We start from the raw sequence: 10,922 nt of genomic DNA on the forward strand, positions 1-10,922 counted from the left end.
TCACTCTCTCTCCTTCGCTCTCTCTCGCGCGCAAACATATATTCTCAGGGTGAGCTTGTTATAGTTTTATCCTCCTTGAGTTTTATACCTTTGGAGTGGAGGATGTTTATTAGACAGATGGGTCTTTTTTTTTTTGCTAGTGAGTGTAGCACAAAAATCTCCTCTGCTGCACGCACGCATCCGCAGCAGGCCTCGTTGTTCTCTTGATACATTGATTTTTAAATGTGCAAATAAGTGAATTGGTAACCAAACAGCGACATTAGAAGCAGCTATTAGGGTAATTAGCAACGACCCATTTATGCCACATCTCTCTAAACACACACTGAACCGTTACCATGTGAGTTTCTACAAACTTCCACTATGAAGCCTAGCTCAGATGTAAATAATATAATTCACTGATCACCTATCACTGTGCAGCTCACAGCTGGCCTGCTAGGCCTGGTTAGGTTACATTCATATATGAGGGCTGTGGGGTCATTTTACTAAGACTGTGCCAGTCAACACTGTCTTAGTAACCTTAGTTGCCCTCACCCTCACAGCTGAAATTATTTTATCTTGGTATGCACGGACACTGAGTGGCTAATGTTTGTTTCAGAATTTTTCAAACACTTTGTTTATTCTATTGTCTGGCTTTGGATTGCTAACTGATAGCCTCAGAATGCAAGAGACAAACATTGTCAGTAGGGATGGGTATCGTTTAGGTTTTATCTGATACCGGTGCCAAACCGGTACTTTTGAAACGGTGCCGGTGCTTAAACGGTGCTCGAACCGGTGCTCGAACCGGTGCTTAAAGAATGGAGAACACAAAATTGGTCCAAAAACCTCTCATGTTCAGCTGTTTTTTTTGTAAAAAGATAACAATGTTAGCCTTTTCTGCAGCTATAGGGCATATATGGTATCACTCTTGGCTGGAAGCAGTGCTTAAACAATGGAAAAAACAAAAACTTTGTCCAAAAACCTCTCATGTTTAACTGTTTCACACTTTTTATTTGGTCATTTTAGCCTTTTTGGCCAGGGTGAAGGGAGTATCTGCCATCAAACAAGAAGACAGCCGCATGTAGCTATGATGGTGTTTGCTAGTTCACCTTACATGCATTAATGTAATAACGTGGTTAGCCTACTCAACGTAAATTATACACGAAAAACATTAAGCTACTCACGCAGAGAAGAACGGCTGCTGCTGCATCATCATCCTCATCATTTCTGCTACACTGGCAGGCCAAGGGCCAGGACTCTACTCTTCAGCTTTTTGGGGGATGTTGCTAACTCTTCGTCCAATAACAGGCACCACACCTGCAGTAGATGCGCTCGGTGTGAGGTCTCGCAGCAAGCTATCAAATACGGCGCATTTTTCGGCTTTAAAAAAAACCCGCTATGCGTCGCCAGGTGTTTCATCGGATTTCAGGTGTTACCTACTTTGACAGTATCAGCTTAAAGCACTTGTTGCAGGCTGCTGAGTTTGCATCTTTTGCTGTGAAGTACAGCAAGACTTTTGACGCTTCGCCTTGGGCATTTTTAATCTGTAGCTCTGCTCTAAAAAAATGTACGTACCTGGACCCGCCTACTATCCCCGGAAACGTAAAATGATTGGCTAGAATTCAAAGTGTATCACATCTCAGGAAAAAAAAGCACCGAAATGTGCGCTGCTTTTCGGTCTGGTTACTACCGTTTATGTCATGGCACCGGATACCGGTACCTATCCCTAATTGTCAGTTAGATGTACAGTGGGTTTCCAAGACAGGCGAGTGAATTCCTTGAATTCAGGAGTGATGATATCATGTAATGACAGGGAAGAGATCCACCTGGCGTCTCATTTACAATCACCAGCCTGTGAGTTGCATTATTTGGACACCCTGCAACCTTTTAGTTGTCCTTACATTGGCATTCTTTCTACACTAAAAAAAGATCACAAATACGCACAGCTGGAAAAGGGAGGAGTGTCCGGTCCTGTTCATGAGTGAGCTGTTCCCCCAAGCAGCGGAGCTGGAGTATCTTGGGGTCTTGTCAATGACTGAGAAGAGAGGAGCAGGAGACTCATGCACGGATTGGTGCAGCGTCAGCATTAATGAGGATCCTGAAAGAAAGAAAGATCAACATTGCGATCCTCAGTTATGGCCACAAGCACTGGGTATTGACCAAGAACATGAGATCATAGACACAAATGGTGACAAAGAGGATCTTCCAAAGGTTGGCTGGGCTGTCCCTTAGAGACAGGGGAGAAGTCTGATCATTCAGGAGGTGTTTACTCCCTGGTGAGTTGTTCTGGGTATCTCCTACCAGCAGCAGGCTATGGAGTAGACCCAGGACATGCTGGGTAGATAATATGTCTTGGCTGGTTTAAGCAGTATCCAGGACGCTCTATTAAAGAAGTGCTTATGGCATCCAACACTAGTAATGACCTTTGCAGGCCATGAAGAGAAACACGATTGCCCATGTTTCTGTAAAGAGTAGAAAGAGCACCCTCAGAAGCACCCAAAAATGCTTACTCTGTCAGGCATTTGGCTTTATTGAAGCATCTGTTCCCAAGCTGTTCCTGTGACTAATCTGCTGAAATCACCTTTTTTAATAAAAACTACTTGGTTAACTGATTAATTTCATGTAAATAAGAAGTTTTACGTTGTTCTTATGTCTTGTGTTGCAGATAGCTGCCCCTCCCTGACTCTGGTTTCTTCCTGTTGAAAGGGCGTTTTTCACTCCCACTTTCGCCAAGTGCTTGCTCACAGGAGGTCGTCCAATTGCTGGGGTTTTGCGGCATTTTTGTAGGCTCTTTCCTTTATAACATAAAGCGTCTTTAGGTGACTATTGTTGTGATATGAGGCTATAGAAATGAATAGATATGAATTGAACTGAATTTTGTAAATAAGAAGCTAAAATTTCAAGTTTATGGCTTTCACAACATGGTTTTAAAAAGATTTTTCTATTATAAAAGCAGAGGTAACAATATAGTATATATAAAATTTAATATAATGAATACATTCAGTCCCTGCCCTTGATAACGTATTTTTAGACAAAGTAGCCTGGCACAGCCTCGCATGTTATCTTCGACTCTGCTATGCAGCTAAGGGCTCCTGATGTGAAATAAAGGTGTGATTCATTCGAGTGCGATGTATAAGGAGAGCAAATCTTTCTGTTAGTGTATCACCAATTCAAGACAATATCTCCACTTTATTGAGGCCGTTTCATCAACTTCTACACTATAGATTCACTTTGTTGGAGTCTGGTATGTTAATAATTTTACATATTCACTTGCTTCTCCCCCAAACAGCTTAATGTGTCCAATATGAACTTGTTGAATTTTCTCTCAGTCAGTCTAAATTACCTTGAAATGACTTTAAACAAACTTAAGAGATCTAAAGCCTGCATATTTCTTTTCTCAATAATATAAATATTATGCCTCAACATTTTTGCTTGATATGGAAATGAAACTTTCAGTTTGCAGCGATTTGAACATAGCTATAGATCTGCATCAACTTTAACAATTCCAAAGTTGTGCAAAGCCACTTTTCTTTTTTCTCAGGAAAAATCATGAAAATCCATCTTTTTACACTTTTAAAATAATCCTACAGACAAACAAACCTAACAAGTGACACAACCTGGCAATGAGTACTGGTGCTTGGGTAGGACCACCTGTCAGTCAGGGGTTCAGAGTGCAGCCTCTGAACTGGTCCTCATGAAGTTGGAAGTCCACTGAGGTGTGCTGCATGTCAGCCGTGCACAAACTGCAGCACTCAGGCGAGGCATCAGGAGACGGCTGTGTGCTCAAAGTCTGCCAGAAGCAGATCTGTCAATCAGCCCTGCCTTTCTCTGTCTCTGAGGTGACCCCTGTAACCCCCTCCTCCTTATCCATCTACTGTCCCCCCTCTTCGCCTTTACACACACACACACTCACACATTATATTTTCTCTGTGGGCATTTGCTATTCTCCATCCTTTCTCCACCTTTCCTCCTTTTCATTCGGCACCTCATCTGTCACACGCTGACCGCGAATCTCATTTCTTTTTTCCTCACTTTCTCTCCCTCGTTCTTGTTGTTCCCCTCTCCTTTCTCTCCCCGTCTCTCGCTGGCTGACTTTAGTATTCACAGCCTCTCTTGCTCATTTGACTTCTCCTCTCTCACTCTATTAATTTCCTTTCGGGCGCCCCCTTTTTCTCTCACCTACTGTTTCTCTCTGTGTCTCTCTCGCTCGCCGAGGTGGTCTAGATGGTAGATGAGTCACTGCAGCTTTTGCCACTCCGCAGATGATTTATCTGCCCACAACGAAGCAGGGACGGGAATGATGGAGGTGTGCGTATGTGCGCGTGGAAGTTGGGAGAACGGGGTGGGGGCATTAAAGAAAAATGAGTGAAAGATGAAGGGAGAGGAGCGAGGATAGAAGGTGTAAGGGGAGCCCGGGGGAGAGGCAGACGCGTTCGGCTGGAGGAAAACAGAGGCTGTCGACTGTCAAGAAAAATGCTCCTGAAGAATATTTAATTCATCAAAAAAGCCTCGATGTTTCGAAACACACATCAGACCTCATTTTCCACCATTTTGATTTTGCTCTCTCTCTACCTGGCACCTGTGGCTAGGCTTTGTCTGCGTTTTCTTCACTTTTTAAGAGGATGTGTCGTTGTCAAAGCGACCAACTTACACCAGAGCTCATATCAAACATCTGCTGTTACTAATGTCTTTGTAACAGCAGTCGTGTTTAAAGTAGGAGGGCGAGAGGGGGGAACAGAAAGGAGAAAGGAAGAGGAGGGGAGACAGTTTAAGAAAGAAAATGAAATAAGAGAAGAGTTAAAAAAGGGGGAAAGGAAAGGAAGGATGAGAGAATCAGCCCGCCCAGCCAGACGCACCAGATGTCACCCAGGAAACCTAAGCAAAGAGACGGGAAAAGGCGGGATGGAAGAAGGGAGGGTTTGATGATGGAGGGAAGGAGGGCTTGATGGATAGAGGCGGGATGGGTGGGCAGAAGGGAGGGAGAGGAGTGTTTGATGTAGGGAAGAGGGGAGAGTGTGATGAAGGGATGCAGAGGGAGGAAAGGAGAGGATGCTGAGAGAAGCAGCCAGGAGGGAATTTATGGCAATCATTACACTTGATGGACTCACTGAAGCTGCACTTCATACACACTGTCTGGCTCCTGTTTGTGTCTGTGCTTGTGTGTATGTGTGTAAATATGATGCTTCCTGCCATGCACAGAATAGAATAGAATAGAATAGCCTTTATTGTCATTGTACAAAGTACAACGAAATTGGAGTGCCACTCCCTTGGTGCAAAAAGCAAAATAAATATAAATGTAAAATATAAAAAGTACAATAAAACAACTGTAGTGCTCAGACAATAAATAAGTACAATATATACAGGATAGCAACATAATATAATGATAGTATGAATAGCAGCATAGTATAGTGACAATGGCAAGTATGGTTAAGCAGGTTTAATTGTTTTGTGCTTATTTACTATGGTGATAGCTCTGGGCAAGAAGCTATCCCTGAATCTGTTTGTCCTGGTTTTATGTGACCTGTACCGTCGGCCTGACGGTAATAGTTCAAACAGTTGATTACTGGGGTGAGAGTAGTCCTTAATGATATTGCCAGCTCTGCTGAGGTATCGGGAGTTCGCAATGGCCTCCAGGCTGGGCAGAGGGCAGCCAGTGATCTTCTGGGCTGTGTTGATGACCCTCTGCAGTCCTTTCCTGTCTGCAACTGAGCACCCTGCATACCACGTTGTTATGCCGTACGTTAGGATGCTCTCTATGGTGGCTCTATAGAATGTCACCAGCAGCCTCTCCTCCAGGTTGTTCCTCCTGAGCACTCTCAAAAAATGGAGACGCTGCTGGGCCTTTTTTACCAACGCCGTGGTATTTGCAGTCCAGGAGAGATCAACAGAGATCTGCACGCCCAGAAACCTCATGGAGTGTACCCTCTCCACACAGTTCCCGTGAATGTAGAGTGGGGCCGGGTCTGCTCTGCCCTTCCTGAAGTCCAAAATAAGTTCTTTAGTTTTCGTGGTGTTCAGTTGGAGGTTGTTAGCTGAACACCACTCAGTCAATCTGTTAACCTCATCTCTGTAGTCCGACTCATCCCCCCTTGAGATGAGTCCAACCACTGTGGTGTCATCCGCGAACTTTATGATGGTGTTTGAGAGATGGGTAGGGGAGCAGTCGGATGTGTAGAGCGAAATATATATATATATATATATATATATATATACATATATACATATATATACACACACTGTCTGGTTGAGCGTTTCTGTGTTCTCTTTAGCAAGTTAACATTTACGAAAGAGGGAGCAGACACATGGAGAGACGATGGGGAGGGAGAGGTTAGGGGAACAGGGAAGGTAGTCTGAGTTTCTCTGTAATTTTCTGCATGGCCTCCTGTTACAACACGGTGTCCCTTTCTTTATGGCACTGTATTTTCTACCCGCCATTTCCTTTGTTTTTTAAAAATTCTTCTCTCATTTTCCTCACAGACAAAAGAAATCGCATCACAGAAGCCATCCTGTGCAGCTATCATAGCTTCCTGTCATTCTTGTCCTGTCTAGGCCACCATATGGTAAATTTGTCTGTCTACGTGGGCTCGTCTTCCTAGCAAAAGCAACTGACACCACTTTGGATAATAAGGTAATCACACAAAAAGGTTATCATGTTTCTAGCTTCTCAAGTGTGCTGATTTATATCATTGTCATTACATAAATGTTGACTGGACAAAACAGGAAGCTAGCTTTGTGTTTGGGATCTGTCTTCTTATACTATACAATTAATAAAGTCTTTAATTAGAACTTATGTGTCATTGAGAATTATTTGTTTTAGTTTTAAGTGTGTAAAAAAAGAATAAAGTGGATGTCTGAAAATAATCTCTACAACCAGGTAGAGGCCAGTCATTCCAATCCAATCCAATTTTATTTATAAAGCACTTTAAAATACCCAGCACAGGAACAAAGTGCTGTATAGAAAATAAGTTAAAACAATAGAATAACAGAAAACAGCAAAATAAATAAGTAAAACACATAAAACATAAAATTAAAACAGCCCTATATTAAAACAAAAACAAGATAAAACAGCATTGAATCACCTAAAAACAACTAAGATAAAAAAATAAAAAACCAACATCTCACGTGGTGTCAAAGGCCAGGGTAAAGAGGTGGGTTTTCAAGAGTGACTTAAAAACAGATAAAGAACTGGCCTGTCTAATCTCTAAAGGAAGCTCGTTCCACAGTTTTGGAGCTGCTACAGCAAAAGCACGATCTCCTCTAAGTTTAAGTCTAAGTCATTGAGCATTATGGAACATTTCTCAGCTAAATGTTTCATCTGGAGTTGGTGGAGACCAAAAACAAAGGAGAGGAAGTACTGGACTTACATTGGTAAAAAAAATCATGCTAATGCTTTTGCTACTCTAGACGGGGCGATCGTGGCTCAAGAGTTGGGAGTTCGTCTTGTAATCGGAAGGTTGCCGGTTCGAGCCCCGGCTCGGACTGTCTCGGTCGTTGTGTCCTTGGGGAAGACACTTCACCTACCGCCTACTGGTGTTGGCCAGAGGGGCCGATGGCGCGATATGGCAGCCTTGCCTCTGTCAGTCTGCCCCAGGGCAGCTGTGGCTACAACTGTAGCTTGCCTTCACCAGTGTATGAATGTGAGAGTGAATGAATAGTGGAATTGTAAAGCGCTTTGAGGGGTCCCGAAAAGCGCTATATAAATGCAATCCATTATTATTATTATTATTATTATAAGAGACTGAAACTGTCGACTGCCTTCTTTATCATTCCATGATTACAAAAAGCTGTAATCAGTATAAATAAATTCTTATCACTAGTATACACAGGCATTGCTACATCAACTACTGAAATCTTCCTAGACTACTCGGGCCAGTTTAGACTAACAATGATCTTTAACAACAAGAACATATGGTCCTAAAGCTTCTAAACTGTGCTCTATAAGGACAGGTCAGTACCAACCTGCTGATAAGCAACTTTGTGTTTATGCAAATTGAATCAATTTAAACTTTGATGGAAGACAAATAGTTTCATATTTCCAGTATAATGACAAAATTGTCAATTTCAGGCAGTTACATTTGTTAGATAATGACACACTTATGCACAAAGTCAGCAGTCATGAGTCGTTTGGTACCGGGCCGCGAGAGTTGAGGCTCAGGTGTGAAATTTATGATTTTCAGGGTTTTTATCGGTAACTCGGTTTCCCTGGGTCTTTTCCTGCATTGTAGTTGTGTATCTTATTTTGAAATAGCGACCAGAGAGCATAAAGGGGCAGAGAGGAGGATGTTACTCTCAATGTTGTTGGTGCATTTCAGGAGGACGGTGCTAATAAAGTTACACAATTACACAGTGAACTAACGTTTATTATTATATTTACAAAGTACCACAGTTTTTGTCTTGGTCGTATCATTTTATTTGGTTGTATTTAGCCGCGACACCTTAAAGGCTGGCACAAAATATTGTCTGACATTAAATCGGTCCGTGGCACAAAAAAGTTTGGGGACTGCTGCACTAAGTCATAAAGAGAGAACAGAGTGTAGACTGGTCAGCGGTATGGGCTGGCTTTGCTGTATTTGCAGTTAAATATTACATGTTTATGAAAACATTTCTGGGCGCAGGTAGTACAGTAAAAGCACTGGGAGTGAACAAAAGCAATAAAGATTTCAGCCACAAAAAGCTAAAAACTGTTGTGCTGCTTAGAGATGAAGGCTTGTTAGTGTGAGCGAGACCTTTCTCTTCATAAAACATGCAGCATGTAGCCATATACGTGCATGTTCAAGATCAGTACGTGTCCTGATCTTTAATGTTTCCAGTCTTATTTTAGCATCCAAAGCACTTTCATTATAAAAGTAATTTTCTCTATTACATAATCAAAGGGAAAAAAACTAGAAAAACACTGTTAATAATGATTAATTACAACTCTAAAAATACTGATCTTCTATTAACCTTCTTTTGGATCTGCACTGTCAAAAACACAGAAATCTGTTGTGTCCATGGAAACTGAACAGGACATGCAACAATACAAACACACTTTCCTCCACAAAAAGAAGACGGACAGTATAAAACAGCTCCAGAGTGTTTTAGCCTCAGTTTATATATCACCATAATGCTCATGTTCTTTTTACTAAGGGCAGAAGATTTTCCTGTGAGAATGCTGCAGGTAAGCTATTCCCCCAACCAGCCAGCCTCCCATTCAGCATGCCTGCCAGTCACCCAGACAGCCATCCTGTCCAACACCCAGCCAACCAGACGCTATGTATCCCAGAGCAGCAGTTGCCCAGCGGTGCTCGTGTGACAGCGCTCAGATTTAAAACCTAGCAGCGGCATTTTGTTTCTGCCCCGCTGACTCTTCCTATAACCTAACCGGGCTTTATCAGCCTAACACAGACTGGATAGCAAGCTGGATACAGCAAGCGGGTAAAGAGAGGGAGCGCAGAGGGGTGAAGCAAATAAAAAAAAAAAAACAATCCATGAGAGTGGATGTGCAGGAAATGGGAGCAGAAAGGAGCAGATGAGCAGAAGGTAGACGAGGAGAGCAGAGGGGGGTGTAATGGAGCAACTGGGGAGCTCTTTCACACTTCACTGTGGTTTTGCCCTGCCAATGACCCTGTCATCAGTGTGTGCATATGTTTGTATGTTTGTGTGTTTGTGCGTGCGTTACTGCTTCCGACAGGTGTCCGATATTGAATCCTGCTACCTGACACACTGTTGTCTGCCAGAGACACAACTGATTCAGCCCCCTACACACACGCACACACAAAAACACGCACACGCAGCACGGCTTTAGATCAGAGATGGTGTCATCCCTGGGTGGGCGAGATGAAAAATGACTTTGCCTCCCGAGGATGAGTCTACATTTGACTGAGTCTAGTTTATTCAACAGTGCGGTGGAGTAAGAGGGCGTGATCTGTGTTTAAGTGAACTAAAAGTCACCTTCAGTTGGGTCTTTTTTTTGTTCTATTTAATTGCTATTGATCTGCAAGGACAGCAACGCTCCCTAGATTTTTACAGCAGATCAAAGATCCTTGAGCTAAACCTAGAAAAATATGACTGGAGGAGAAATTCTCAGCCTTTCCTGATAAATTCAATTAACCTGAGAATTGAATTAAACATTCATGAACATTTTCCTCAGATCTGGCATTGAGCATCTGGTTCACGGCTATCTGAGCGGTTCTGCAACATTTTCCTACAATATGGCTGTAGTTTCATTTGTTACATTAAGGCTTGCCTTAACAATTAAGGCAAGCATAAGTCGAGCTCACTCGCTCAAATCAGGACTCAATGGTATTTAAGAATGTATTTTCACAAAATAATGGCAAAACTGCTTTTATTTCTACTGTGCAAAAAAAACAAGAAGATGATGATAAAGTACAAACCGCACCCAGGACAGAAACCATTTAGTGGCTGCAAAATTCATCTCCAAATATCTACACAGACAGCATGCTAACAAAAAGCTAGCAGGCTTGTAGCATTGCAGCCACCACTTCTATGATACAATCTACTGTGGTGATCGCTGTCAAGTGTTTATTGGGTTGGTTTTTGCTTTGATGTAGGCTTTGATTAACACTTGTGTAACAGACTGTAGACACAGTTTTATAAGTTAGCTAATAATTATGTAACAATGTATCTCCGGTCATGTTACAAAGTAAAACAAAAGTTTAGTCAGGGGAGTGTAACAAATTAACTTCTCTAGAGACTAACATGATGAAATACGTTCTTAACGGACAAGTACTGCATAATACATTACTGTTGGTAATGGCCATCTTTTGTTGTTCTCTTCATTTAAACTTCATGTGTCTGTTAAATGTTTGGGTTTTTTTTTCCTCACTTCCTGTTTTATTTAGATTATCATCTCCTGTGTCTAGTTTTACCTCTCTCCTCCTGTCTCCTGCCTCTCTCCACCTCCTCTCACTGTCTTGATTGCTCACAGTTATGTCTCATTACCCTCC

General features: G+C 42.2%; 1 protein-coding gene across 6 annotated transcripts in view; it reads right to left on the minus strand.

The window, feature by feature from the left end:
- The window catches only part of LOC146507676 (low-density lipoprotein receptor class A domain-containing protein 4-like), a 275,368-nt gene that overhangs the window by 197,614 nt on the left and 66,832 nt on the right, over nt 1-10,922 (minus strand). For 2 of the 6 annotated variants that reach the window (XM_085178422.1, XM_085178424.1), the window contains exon 2: nt 1,921-2,074. The exons of the other annotated variants lie outside the window; for them this stretch is intronic. The gene's annotated coding sequence lies outside the window, so the exon portion shown is untranslated. The remainder of the gene's footprint in view (nt 1-1,920; nt 2,075-10,922) is intronic. 6 annotated transcript variants of the gene reach the window in all.

The sequence above is a fragment of the Neolamprologus multifasciatus genome, chromosome 11, assembly GCF_963576455.1.
Source record: "Neolamprologus multifasciatus chromosome 11, fNeoMul1.2, whole genome shotgun sequence".
In the NCBI taxonomy this organism is placed as follows: Eukaryota; Metazoa; Chordata; class Actinopteri; order Cichliformes; family Cichlidae; genus Neolamprologus; species Neolamprologus multifasciatus.